The sequence below is a fragment of the Clupea harengus genome, chromosome 8, assembly GCF_900700415.2.
Source record: "Clupea harengus chromosome 8, Ch_v2.0.2, whole genome shotgun sequence".
In the NCBI taxonomy this organism is placed as follows: Eukaryota; Metazoa; Chordata; class Actinopteri; order Clupeiformes; family Clupeidae; genus Clupea; species Clupea harengus.
Window position 1 is genome coordinate 10,967,575 of NC_045159.1, and position 12,500 is coordinate 10,980,074.

Here is a 12,500-nt window from a genome sequence, read left to right on the forward strand (position 1 = left end):
TGGACGTGATGAAATTAATAACTGCAATTGGCTAATTACAATCTCATCACGACTGGAGACATAATAATAATAATAATAATAATAATAATAATAATAATAATAATAATAAAGTTTATTTATATAGCACCTTTCATGCAAAAGAATGCAGCTCAAAGTGCTTAAAACACATGTTCAAACACACATGCTGAGAGGATAATACACACACACACACATTCACACACATTCACACACACACCCACACACACACACACACACACGCACGTGCAGACACCCACATACACACACATACACACACATAAACAAAAATGCACACACACACTCACACAGTATTTGAGCACACCTTCATCCCTGGACCACAGAGAGAGAGGTGGGCCATGGCTTTGAGCCAAGGGGCCTGATGAAAGCCTCTTCAGACTGGGCCCCACATCTCTGCCGGTGGGCACCAACCTCCAGGTCTCCTCCTAATGAGTCAGGGCTGGAGCTGGAGGACAGGCTGCACACTGAATCTGGCTGCATGAGAGGCTGCAGGGGTACACACACACACACACACACACCCATGGACACACACACACACACACACACACACACACACACACACACACACACACTCACATGGACACACACACACACACACACACACACACACACACAGCACACACACACATGGACACACACAAGCGAGAGCTCAAGAGCTGTGTGTGACAGGTTCCTGATAGCTTGTTCTCTCTTGTGTTAGAGAGACAGAGAGGGAGTGTTTGAAAGAGAGTATGCGTGGTGTGAGCTAGATAAAAGAAGGGAACATGGTGACATCATGAAATTTACCCAAATACTCTAGTAGTTCTGTAAGTTGTTGTTCTTACTGTTTTTTGTCCTTGAGAATTTACTGAAATAGAAGTGCACAAGTGCATAGAATTTCCTTTTTTCCAAATGGCTGCATTCTACACAATCCTTTGTGTTTTGGAAAGAGAGAGGTGAGAGAGCTTCTCATTCCCCTTACAGACAAAAGAGGGGATTCAATTTCCTCAGAGGTTGTTCTTTCACACACCAAGTCATCATAAAATAAGTCATACTATCGTTTTAGTTGTTTTGTGTATGTGTGTGTGTGTGTGTGTTTTTTGTTTGTTTCCCTTGTCAGCGGAAAAATAAATAAACAAAATAAATAGGCAATTCTTTATGCTTTGATAAGCTTGTTATCTAGCTGTCCTCTTTGTAGACAGCAGGTAATGTGAATCCTGGAAGGAAGGAGACAGTTCTTTTTAAATGAGAGGGAAGGAGAAAGCAATTTCAAACGAATCCCACATCTCTGCATGGAGTGGATTTCAGGAGTAGAAACTTTCAGAGTGAGGCCGAGGTTCATTTATATACACAGGTCCTGGCATGTGTCCTAGTTGTGTGTGTGTGTGTGTGTGTGTGTTTGAGCGAGAGAGCGACGATGAGCAAAATTCTCTCGCTGTGTCTTCTGCCACAGTGATTGGGGGTAGGCGTCGCAAGAACGGGCCAAAGTCTTAATGGAAAACGGGGAAATGGAAGAGGCTCTAGGTACACATCAGACACAGACAACAAATACATTTCAGCCTCCTTCTCTCCCCAGGAATTAGCTTTCAGTTGGACAAATATGTACAGACATCCTCTCACAGAAACAGAGAGAGAGAGACTGGGAGAAAGAGAGAGAGCAATCAGAAAGTGAAAGAGTGATAAAACATGATTGCTGTCTCAAACAGTCTCAAACTGTTAGTGCCGCACAGTGCTGCTTGTTTAATGAGAGCACCAGCATTGAGAGTGGTGAGATTCTTAATGACTACGAGCTCTGGGTTTCCAATAACCACTAACTGTAAAAGACAGCCCCTGTAGTTGGGGATGAGACAGGCATAAAGGAAATGTTCACTTACAGCAAGCTGGAAACAATAACTCGCTCTCGTGCTCTCTCTCTCTCCTACACACACACAGACACACAGACACAGACACGCACACACACACACACACACACACACACACACACACACACACACACAATTTCCCTTTTTGTCTTGCCTTCTTTACTGAACACTCACACAGAACGCTTTTCAAACACACATGACCTCACTCATTTAATTGGGCAAGTGCCACCACTACGGTTGAGTGGGCTCCGGCTGCCATACCAACGAGCCAGGCTTGTTGTGGGATTGGCTTGCCGTGAGCTCTTCAGAAGCGTCCCCAGTGTGTGAGCCGTATGAGGGACCCCCAAGGGTTAGGTGGACCCCTGTGTGAGGAACCCCAGAGATGGGTGAAGCACTGGTGTGTGGGGCACCTGGGGATGGGAGACATATGGTGGGTGGGGGGGGGGGACGCTGAGGGGGAGGGCAGTGTGACTATAGTTTGCTCTGACTGCCTTACCAACGAGCCTGGCTCTTTGGCATTGTGGTCAATCTGCAGGTTTTGTACCCTGTAGACCCCGGGTTCAAGGCCGGTTGGGGTGACTGCCCTCTCCCTTCACTACAGGGTGCACGTTGTAAAGAGTAGAGACTAATGAAGGCCCACAGCTCAAACGGCGAGCATAATGCTTTCTCAGCAGTATATTCCACAGCACAGGCAATCAGCAGTAACGCCTGCCGTAGTTAAAAGAAAATCTTCCATTGTTATTTTTACATCGCGGTAATGACCCTCATACTTCGACTTTTTTCCCAGGCCTTATTCTCTGTATGAGTGTGTGTGTGTGTGTGTGTGTGTGTGTGTGTGTGTGCGTGGGTGCATGTGCGCACGCATGTGTGTTTGAGTTCCTCCAATTAGTGGTTGTAATGAAAAACCATCAGGCATCTCTAATCCAGTGTTCTAGAAGCGCATTGTAAAATTGGACTTCCATATTCATAGTTCTTCATTTTAATACTTTGCAGCAGCATTGATACTTTAATGCAGCAATAATAAATCCCACTTTAACATCACCCAAAACTGAACGGGCGTTGAACGGTCGCATATTGGTTCAATTTGTTTGCATGTTAAACAAATTTGTTATTTGCAAGTCAGAGATTGTAATCTTCAGAGCAAGCCCTCAAGGATGCGTTTGTGATTAAATGTTGTGTTATCAATTATTTATCGCTTTATTCAACCAGGTGAGTCATGCATACAAACCCTGATTTAATACCTTGATTTTTGTGGTGCTATTTGCACAGCCTGGTTTTATCATTCTGTACAGGAAATCCAAGGGAAAATTAGATTGCCTGCTGGAAACATTTGCAAGTTGTGTACCCACCCGAGTAGTTTGTGTTTGTGTTCGTGTATGTCTGTGTGTGTGTGTGTGTGTGTGTGTGTGTGTGTGTGTGTGTGTGTGTGTGTGTGTGTGTGTGTGTGTGTGTGTGTGTGTGTGTGTGTGTGTGTGTGTGTCTGTGTGTGTGTGTGTGTTAGTGTGCATGCACATTTCTTTCTTGTGCGTGTAAAACACATGAACTCCAACTTATCTCATCAGACCTGTGCTCTGAGGAGCATTCATTTCCCCCCACTGGAGCTCCCTCAGCTGCTTCCCTGGTTCAGACTAATCTCCCGCATCTCCAGCCATACATAAGGGGTCAGGCCTTCTCCAGATAGCAGTGCTTCCTGCCTGCCTGCCTGCAGATTGGGCCCCCTTGGCCCAGCAGCCCCGGATATAACTCCTGTCACCATCCCTCAGTCCTCACCTGGCCTCTGATGAGGGCCTGTGATAAACATGGGTGTGTCTCTGGCTTATCAGTAAGAGTGTGTTTGGACATGCATGCAAATATGTGTGTGTGTGTGTGTGTGTGTGTGTGTGTGTGTGTGTGTGTGTGTGTGTGTGTGTGTGTTCATGTGTTCATGGGTTCTTGACCAAGGTTTGGGTTAGAACTGTGTCTTCACATGAACCAGGACAAAGTGCTTTACAGCAACATTGTGTAGGTTTCGGGTCTTTGTTTAGGTTTAGGTAAGTGTGTTTTTAGGTAAGCACTTTTTTTTATAACATTAGTATATGGTCATGTAAAGGAAAGATACACTCATCTGCCATTCCCACTAACCCCCAAGGCTATGCACCATGCAGTTCTCTGCTCTGAGTTGGAAACGCTGCGTAAATGTTAGAACAGCTTTTACCGCACAGCCAAATATGTCGGTGAGTGATGTCAACTTTGTCATTGTTGATGTTTGCATGTTTTAGACAAAGAGTCCTGTAATGCCTCTTAAAAAAACATGAAAACGAACAAGAACCCAGAAGGATTCTAAACAGGAGACCTCATCTTTGGGAGTTCAAGGCGATCACGAGTTCTCTGTATGGTGATTGCTGAAGCCAGGCTTCAGCCTTCTCCTCAATGAGTGTACTTGGGCGCCTTCTCCTCCGTGAGTGTACTTGGGCGCCTTGCGAGTGTGTTTGTGGTCTGGTGTTGGTATGGAGACGAGATAGAGACTTAGAGGCAGTGAAGCAGTGCAGATGGGAAACTCACTCGGCAGTGAGAGCGTGGGAGTACTGGTGGGCGGAGGGGTGAGAGCATTATGTCTGTGCATGTGTGTGTGTGTCGGTGTGTGTGTGTGTGTGTGTGTGTGTGTGTGTGTGTCTGTGCGTGTGTGTCCAGTTTTTGGAGCATGTAATTTTGTGTGTGCCTGGAAGATTGCAGTTTTTTTTTCTTCTCTTTGGTGTATGTATGTATGTATGAGCATTCTGTCCTGTTCTTACACTGCACACAGTTTTGTGTCTCTGTGCTTCAGTGTATTACAGTATCAACATTTAATATGAGTTTATGTCAGTTTCATGTATTAGTTCATTAGTGCCTCAGTTTTCCTTGATATGTGTGTATGTATGTGTGTGTGTGTGTGTGTGTGTGTGTGTGTGTGTGTGTGTGTGTGTGTGTGTTTGTGTCTGTGTGTGTCTCTGTGTGTGTATGTGTGTATGTGTGTATGTGTATGTGTTTTCTTTCTTTCTGTATGCATGTATGTATGTATGCATGTCAGCTACTTACCTCATTAGCTACGCTAATTAGTTTACTTCCTCAGCAGTGCAGAAAGAGAGTCCGAGAGAGCGACTGCCAGAGATCCTGGATTAGGAGCCTCTCTTGAACAGCTAGAACTCTGCCAAGGGCCACTGTCATGTGCTGGTGGCACACACACACGCACACACATGTGGTACACAAATATACATGACACACACACACACACGCACACAAGTGTGGTACACAAACATACATGACGCACACACACTTACACTCACACATGGCACACCCACTCACACATGGCACACAGACACAGTACACACAAACATACATGATGCGCACACACACTTACACTCACACATGGCACACCCACTCACACATGGCACACAGACACAGTACACACAAACATACATGACGCACACACACACACACACACACACACACACACACACACACACACACACACACACACACACACACACAAACACAAGGATAGACGAAGCACACTCACAAACACAAAACACTGCACGCACACAACGACACACACACATACAAGCATAGACGCAGTATGCTCACAAACACACAAAACACTGCACATACACACACACACACACACACACACACACACACACACACACACAGGGCACACACAAACCTAGACGCCATGTGAAAAATGAAACTAATAGCCCCGAGACCTTCACCCTCCCTCTAATGCGGTTCTGAGTCTGGCTTCCCATTTAGACTCTCTTCATTAGTGGCTGTTTGTTCACCCGAGTGCTCACTGCTCCCTCAGAAGCCATGAGGGACCTCCAGTGAGTTTGTGGACGCTTTGTGTGTTTGACATTACAGTAATCAGTAATAACCGTTTCCAATACAATGAAAGTTCAATTGGTATTTGGGTTGAAGTATATTCAAATATGTATTTGGAGTAATCCATCGGGAAGTGACTTCATATTTCCCTTCCATTTCATCTGTGCTTGCACAACTCTACCTGTATAATGACAGGAAATGCTCAACTGCATTACAGTATTCCCTGGGGGCTATAGCATCCGCTGCCTCACCTGTTGAGATAACCGCTAAAAAAACTCTAAACAATTTATACTTGAGGCCTTAGAGGTCTGCATTTTTCTTTTCAACTGATGTAACTGTTAGCCACACTATACCTCATAGATAAAACATTTGATCGTTTTTTGTCATAGTTTGACCCATGAAATTGGCGTTGCCATGGGAATGGAGGGGAATGGCTCAGAATGTATAATACATGCCAAGGTGAAGCTTGAAATAATAGGTATTACACATGGTGTCTGACAGTATAAGTGATGAAGTGTCTGTAACAGGAATATAAAGCCACACAGGTTGGATATCACAGATCAGTTCACAGTGTCAGAACAGTGAGAGAACGCGGTGGAGACATTTGGTGGCTCTTGTGCACAGGAGCAGAGTGAGAGATGGTAGATTCACACGGGCACACCATTAGCTGTGCTTCTCCTGAACAGCAGCTGTCTCGGAGCTGACAGATGCCTCTCCTAAACCGATGGGCTCTTTTGTAATCTGTCAGTCAATTTCTCTGTGGGCCCATCTTCTTCCATCTCGCCACAGTGAGTGAGGATGGAGAATGAAGATGAAAATGAAGTGTGTGTGTGTGTGTGTGTGTGTGTGTGTGTGTGTGTGTGTGTTTGTGTGTTTGTGTGTGTGTGTGTGTGTGTGTGTGTGTGTGTGTGTGTTTATGAGTGTGTGCTTGTGTGCTTGTGTGCTTGTGTACTTGTGTGTATGTGTTTATGTGTGCGTATGTATGTTTTCGAGCACAAAGTGTATATGTGTGTGTCTTGTTCTCTGTGGGTGGGGGCCCAAGCAGTGGGGGACAGGAGATGGTTAGTGGAGCTCTGCAGGGGGCATATTGTCTACGGGAGATACAGCAGGTGGTCAGATGGACCGTGATGGGGCTGTGTGTGTGAGTGTGTGCGTTAATCAGTGTGCATATGCATTTAGCTGTATGATAGACAGACTTTTAGAGATAGACTTTTAGATAGATAGATAGACCTGCCCTGTTCTCAGCTCTGAAGGAGTTTCAATTCTTGTTATACTGGAGTAGCCGATTTGCTCAACACAGGCATCATTTGCAGAATATTACCCCTGAGTTTGACAAAATGTCAAGTTTCTCTGAGATCATTTTGTACCTATAACACCCACATTGCATCCCCTACCACATCCCCTACCACAGACACTGCTGAATCCAAAAGAATGGATCAACACTCTAAGCCTTATGTATATTAAAGTAATAAAGATCCCTTTGTTTGGAGATCTGCCCTTTATGGTCTATGTGTTTTTTTTAAATCACATAGACCTGTAACTCAGCGATAGAGAGTGATAATCTTCCACATACAGAATCAATAGCGCACAATAACAGCCATAATTTCAGTCACGGAACGAGAGGGAGAGGGAGAGAGAGAGAGAGAGAGAGAGAGAGAGAGAGAGAGAGAGAGATGCATGTCTAAGCTTCATGAAAGTTTGCTTCTAATAGATCTCCATGACAACCACACGGAGAGGGCAGGATAGAGACTGTTTGGGATGGAGAAAGAGAGAGAAACAGCTTGAAGAAGAGATGAGAGAGAGAGAGAGACAGTGAGAGCGAGAGAAACTATGGGATCATGAAGAGGGAGGAGAGTACCTCATACTCTATTGATTTCAGTCCAAATTTAAGAGGGCTGGTAAAAGTGACTCTCTGCTTGTTCACCGTAGGTCTATAAGCAATGGCGATGATTTGTCTCTGTGGTGGTTTCGGATGGTCTATTGTGTTACATTAACAGGACACCAGTGAGTGGCCTGCTCACTGAAGTCACTGCAGTCCTCTTTTGACATGAGTTATGTTTTACTGTGATCACATCAAACATGTTCGATTTGTCTGAAATGAATAATCTGTTCTTCTGACCTCAGAGTGTGTGAACATGTATGTGTGTAACTGTTAGAAAGAAAGAAAAAGAAAGAGAAAGAGAGAGAGAGAGAGATGTCTGCACAATGTCGGTGCTTTCAATATGCAGGGGCACTTTCAGTGTCAGGCCAATAAGGAATATTAAAGTCAGCCTTCTTCCTATCTGAGATTGACCACTTACAATATAATTGTAAAGGAATGCTCAGTGATATCCTATAACAACTGTTAGCGTATTATGTCTTAAAGTGCAGTAGGGGAACACAGTATTTCTGTGATAGTGAAGATTGCACTGATTTCCAATGTCTGTGGATTCGTGCAGACATCAGTCAGGCAGAGATTTATGTGACGCTATGTTGGGGTTTAATTTGTATTTGAAGAGTTCAGAAGGTGTGTCTCATATTTAAAAGGTATCGTTTTCAGAATATGTGATTGGTTTGCAGAGGAGTTGTATCTTGACTGAGAAGATTGAGGAGATTACAAAAAGTTGAAGAGAGAGTCTCCTGGAAAGCTTGAGGGAGCAGTGCTTATCTTCACAATCAAATTGGACCCCGGAGACATCCGGATCTTTGGGCTTTTCTTTACCGTTGTCAGATGTTGAAACAATGACTTTGAAATGAGCAGATATGGGCAGAGATGTCAGAGACGCGAGTGGAAAGGAGAGTTTGTCCTCAGGTGGATTAGAAAAGCCTCAGAAAAGACCCATTCTTGGGGAAGTGTTTAGCCGATGTGAATTGATGTAAAGAGGTCAGGTAAGAAGAGACTTAGCAGTGCAGAGGGATCCCACAGCTAGAAAAACAGGAGGAAGGCTTTATCAAGATACTCATTTCCATTTCCATGGCACCTCTGCCCAAGGCAGCTTACACTTTCACCCACATATGCTCCTTGGGGTACTGAACCCATGAACTTGATGTTGTTAGCACTTTTCTCACCAGGAATAATCTTTACTGGAATAATTAAATGAAAACTTTCCTGTGAATAGACAAAGAAATGCCCCATGTGACATGTCTGTGAATAATTATCATGACTTCATAATCATCATTACTTTTGATCTAGTATTCACAGTACGTGTCTGATATGGAAAATGATGCCTGCTGTTCAGACTGGGACTCTGGTATTGTCGGCACTGTCTGTGCTTTGCCTGACACTCAGAGTTCAGTGAAGACGGAGGAAAGAGCATAGTGCTGATGAGAGAGAGAGAGAGAGAGAGAGAGAGAGAGAGAAAGAGATAGAGCAGTGAACATAGCCAGGCTGACTGGCAGTCTGTCAGTGTGACCAGTGAGACTAAAAGGCCATTATATTCCTCACCATGTGGGAGATGACACTTCTCTGTCATCCGCCTGTCTGTTAGACATCCTCACTTCTCACTCACATTTTGTCTTTCTTTCTTTCTTTCTTTCTTCTTGCTTGATAGATACTCATGGCTCACCTACATCCCTCTTACTTTGTCCTGAGCAGGTGTGATATAGACCAATGACCAGGTGTGTCTATATTGTGTCCTGTCCCAGTTTCTTACTATCTAAATCAACCTTTGTCTGTCTGTCTTTCTTCCTTCTTGTCTCACTATCTCTCTCTCACTCTCTCTCTCTCTCTCTCTGCAATTCTTTTCCTCCCACCTCTGTGGATGTGCATTGGGCTCAGGGGCACTGCATTGATTGGCCACATGAATCAGAAGTGCATGACTGGCCGTGTTCGATCTCCATGGATTTGTGGGCGGTTGGTGGGGGCCTTGTGTGTTTTTTTTATCTAAGACCCTGATTTCTCCCAGTAGCCCAATGTCAATCCATTCATCTTACCGCAAATGACCTGTCATTCTTTTCAACCAGCAGCCTTGACTCCTTTTAGTCGTACACGTAGGCTTCTGTGTGAAATATTACTTCAATACAAGTGAAAGTTGTTCAGTAATTTGTTTTTACTTAAGTTAAAGGAATGGAGTATTTGCTTTTAAAAATGCTTAAGTATTCAAAAGTTTGTCAAGAACCTGAAGTCAGAGTTTAATCATCGTTTGTTTTGCCACAGTGGTATGATAGATTGAATAGGAAACAGAAAATGCATGAATCTTATAGAGTGTGTGATCCTGTGATCCTGAAGATGTGGGCTATTGTGAATTGGAATGCTACAGGTCAGACAACAGGGATTTCAGCCGCAATGTCATATGTAGCTTTTTTTTTTTCAGTTGAGATCTATCTGTTTTCTTTGAACTGTAAAACAATACTACTCTGTTCTGACTGACCCAAATAAATCTAGAAAGAAACACTATCCCTCTGATTAATGAATTAAATGCTATTGATTTCAAATGATGAGGAGTTAATGTAGGTAATTAATGTCAGTCTGAATTGACAGACTGTCTCCCTGACAGTGAAAATCCTATATGAAAATCATTGCTTTGCCAGAGATACAACAGCTCGCTTGTTTACTGTGTTTCTTTCCAACTTTCAAGTCACCCTTTAGCATTCTGTTCTCCCTGTTTCTGAAGTTTACTGCAGAAACACAGATATGCAGAAGATTCAGACACATCTCAGACTCTCTCTCTCTCTCTCTCTCTCTCTCTCTCTCTCTCTCTCACACACACACACACACACACACACACACACACACACACACACACACACACACAAACATCATTGATAAGCCATCAGTCAGCCACCTGTCCTGTCTTTTGTATTGGCTCGGCTGAGGCTCTGCAGCCTGGATAAAGGCTGTGAACTGATAACAGCCCAGATCAATGTGCACCAGCCAGCCCTCCAGGACAACACAACCACACTCATCATCCACCCAGGAACTAGTCCAGGCATCCAAACCCACAGGCTGACTTTCTTCTGTGCTGCTAAACACAAAAGAATCCTGCATATAACCAGGAAAGCTGTGCTTGACCAGTGCGTCATTGCCTGAGGTCGTCCTATGCGTAGCTTCATGAAGCATGCATATGCTCATAAATGATGAAAATGTGAAGGTCCCCAGGATGAATGTGTGGAATTTGAATACCAAAGTGGGTCCGGTCTGTTCTACCCTTTAGTGCTGGTCATTTATATTCCATTCTTACTGTCAAATAGCAGTCATCTTTGAGCCTCTCATATGTGATGTACTGGGGATGCAGACAGACAGTTCAACATGACCACAACCCTCCTGGAGTAATCCACGGGTAGAACAGGGCACTGATCTTGCACATCAAGTCCTTGGTGATGTTTCTTTGTCTATATTCAGCAGTACCATCTGTTAGAGATCTCTTGCTTCTACCTCATATTTGATTCAGTCAAGCTGAAAGGATGGGCGGGACAGAGTGGCTGTGTATATTAAAGCATTTAGTACTGTATAGTTATATGTGCATTTGCATTTAATGCAAGTCATTCTGCAATGCGAGGAACCTATGAAATAATGTCCATGACGACCGGTAAGGTTTTCCTCTGTCATAATAGATGTGTCTATGTCTGCTGCGGCTGCACTGAATCATGACGGCATAATGATGGCTGCTGGGGGTGTTGCTGTGTTTGTATGACATGACATGAGTGGATGCAGCTGGAGGTCAGGGGCACTGATCTGAGGCCTGGGGGTTTACAGGCGTGATGATGGCTGCTCACTTTTGGCACGGAGCCAGTGGAGACGGGCTGAGAGGCAGCGCAGAGGGAAATGAGTTTGCTTTGGTTGAATGCCGATTGGGTTGGTGGAGTGTGTGTGTGTCCGTGTCTCTGTGTGTGTCTGTGTGTGTGTGTGTGTGTGTGTGTGTGTGTGTGTGTGTGTGTGTGTCTCTCTGTGTGTGTGTGAGTGTGTGTGTGTGTGTGTGTGTGTGTGTGTGTGTGTGTCTCTCTGTGCGTGTGTGTGTGTGAGTGTGTGTGTGTGTGTGTGTGTCTGTGTGTGTCTGTGTGTGTGTGTGTGTGTGTGTGTCTGTGTGTGTATGTGTGTGTCTATATGTGTGTGTGTGTGTGTGTGTGTGTCTCTGTGAGTGTGTCTGTGTGTGTGTGTGTGTGTGTGTGTGTGTGTGTCTGTGTGTCTATGTGTGTGTGTGTGTCTATGTGTGTGTGTGTGTGTGTGTGTGTGTCTGTGTGTGTGCCTGTGTCTGTGTGTGTGTGTGTGTGTGTGTGTGTGTGTGTGTGTGTGTGTGCGTGTGTGTGCGTCTCTCTCTCTGTCTATGTGTGTGTGTGTGTGTGTGTGTGTGTGTGTGTGTGTGTGTGTGTGTGTCTGTGTGTCTGTCTGTGTGTGTTTATGTACATGTATCTGTGTCTCACTGGACAAGGACTCAACAAATCAGATATCTGCTTCATTGCTTCAGATGCTGCAGGTAGGAAAGTGTGGAGATGGTGATTATATAATATCACAACCTATTTAGAGAGGAATCTAAATGGTGATTATATAATAGCACAACCTATTCAGAGAGGAATTTAAATGGAATTTCTGCTTGACAGAAGAGCTAATCTGTACGCATCTTCACCGGCACATGAGACTGAATGTGTGTATGAGCCACATACTCTTTCAGTCGGGCATAAAATGGAATTCCTTGACCTGCATTTAAGTAGTGCGTTTCTACTCAGAGTTAGTGCCCATGGCAAGGGCATCCATACAAGGTGTCGAGCAGCTTACAGAGAACAGTACTTGAGTATTGAGCAAAGCACACAATGATGCAAGGAAAGAAAGAGTTGACGACTGAACATTTGAGTCTGTGGTTACTGGCTGAGTAC

At 44.4% G+C, this 12,500-nt stretch overlaps 1 protein-coding gene across 2 annotated transcripts in view; it reads left to right on the forward strand.

Annotated features, from left to right (window-relative positions):
• The window catches only part of LOC105901022 (roundabout homolog 1-like), a 184,035-nt gene that overhangs the window by 16,354 nt on the left and 155,181 nt on the right, over positions 1 to 12,500 (forward strand). The window lies entirely within an intron of this gene.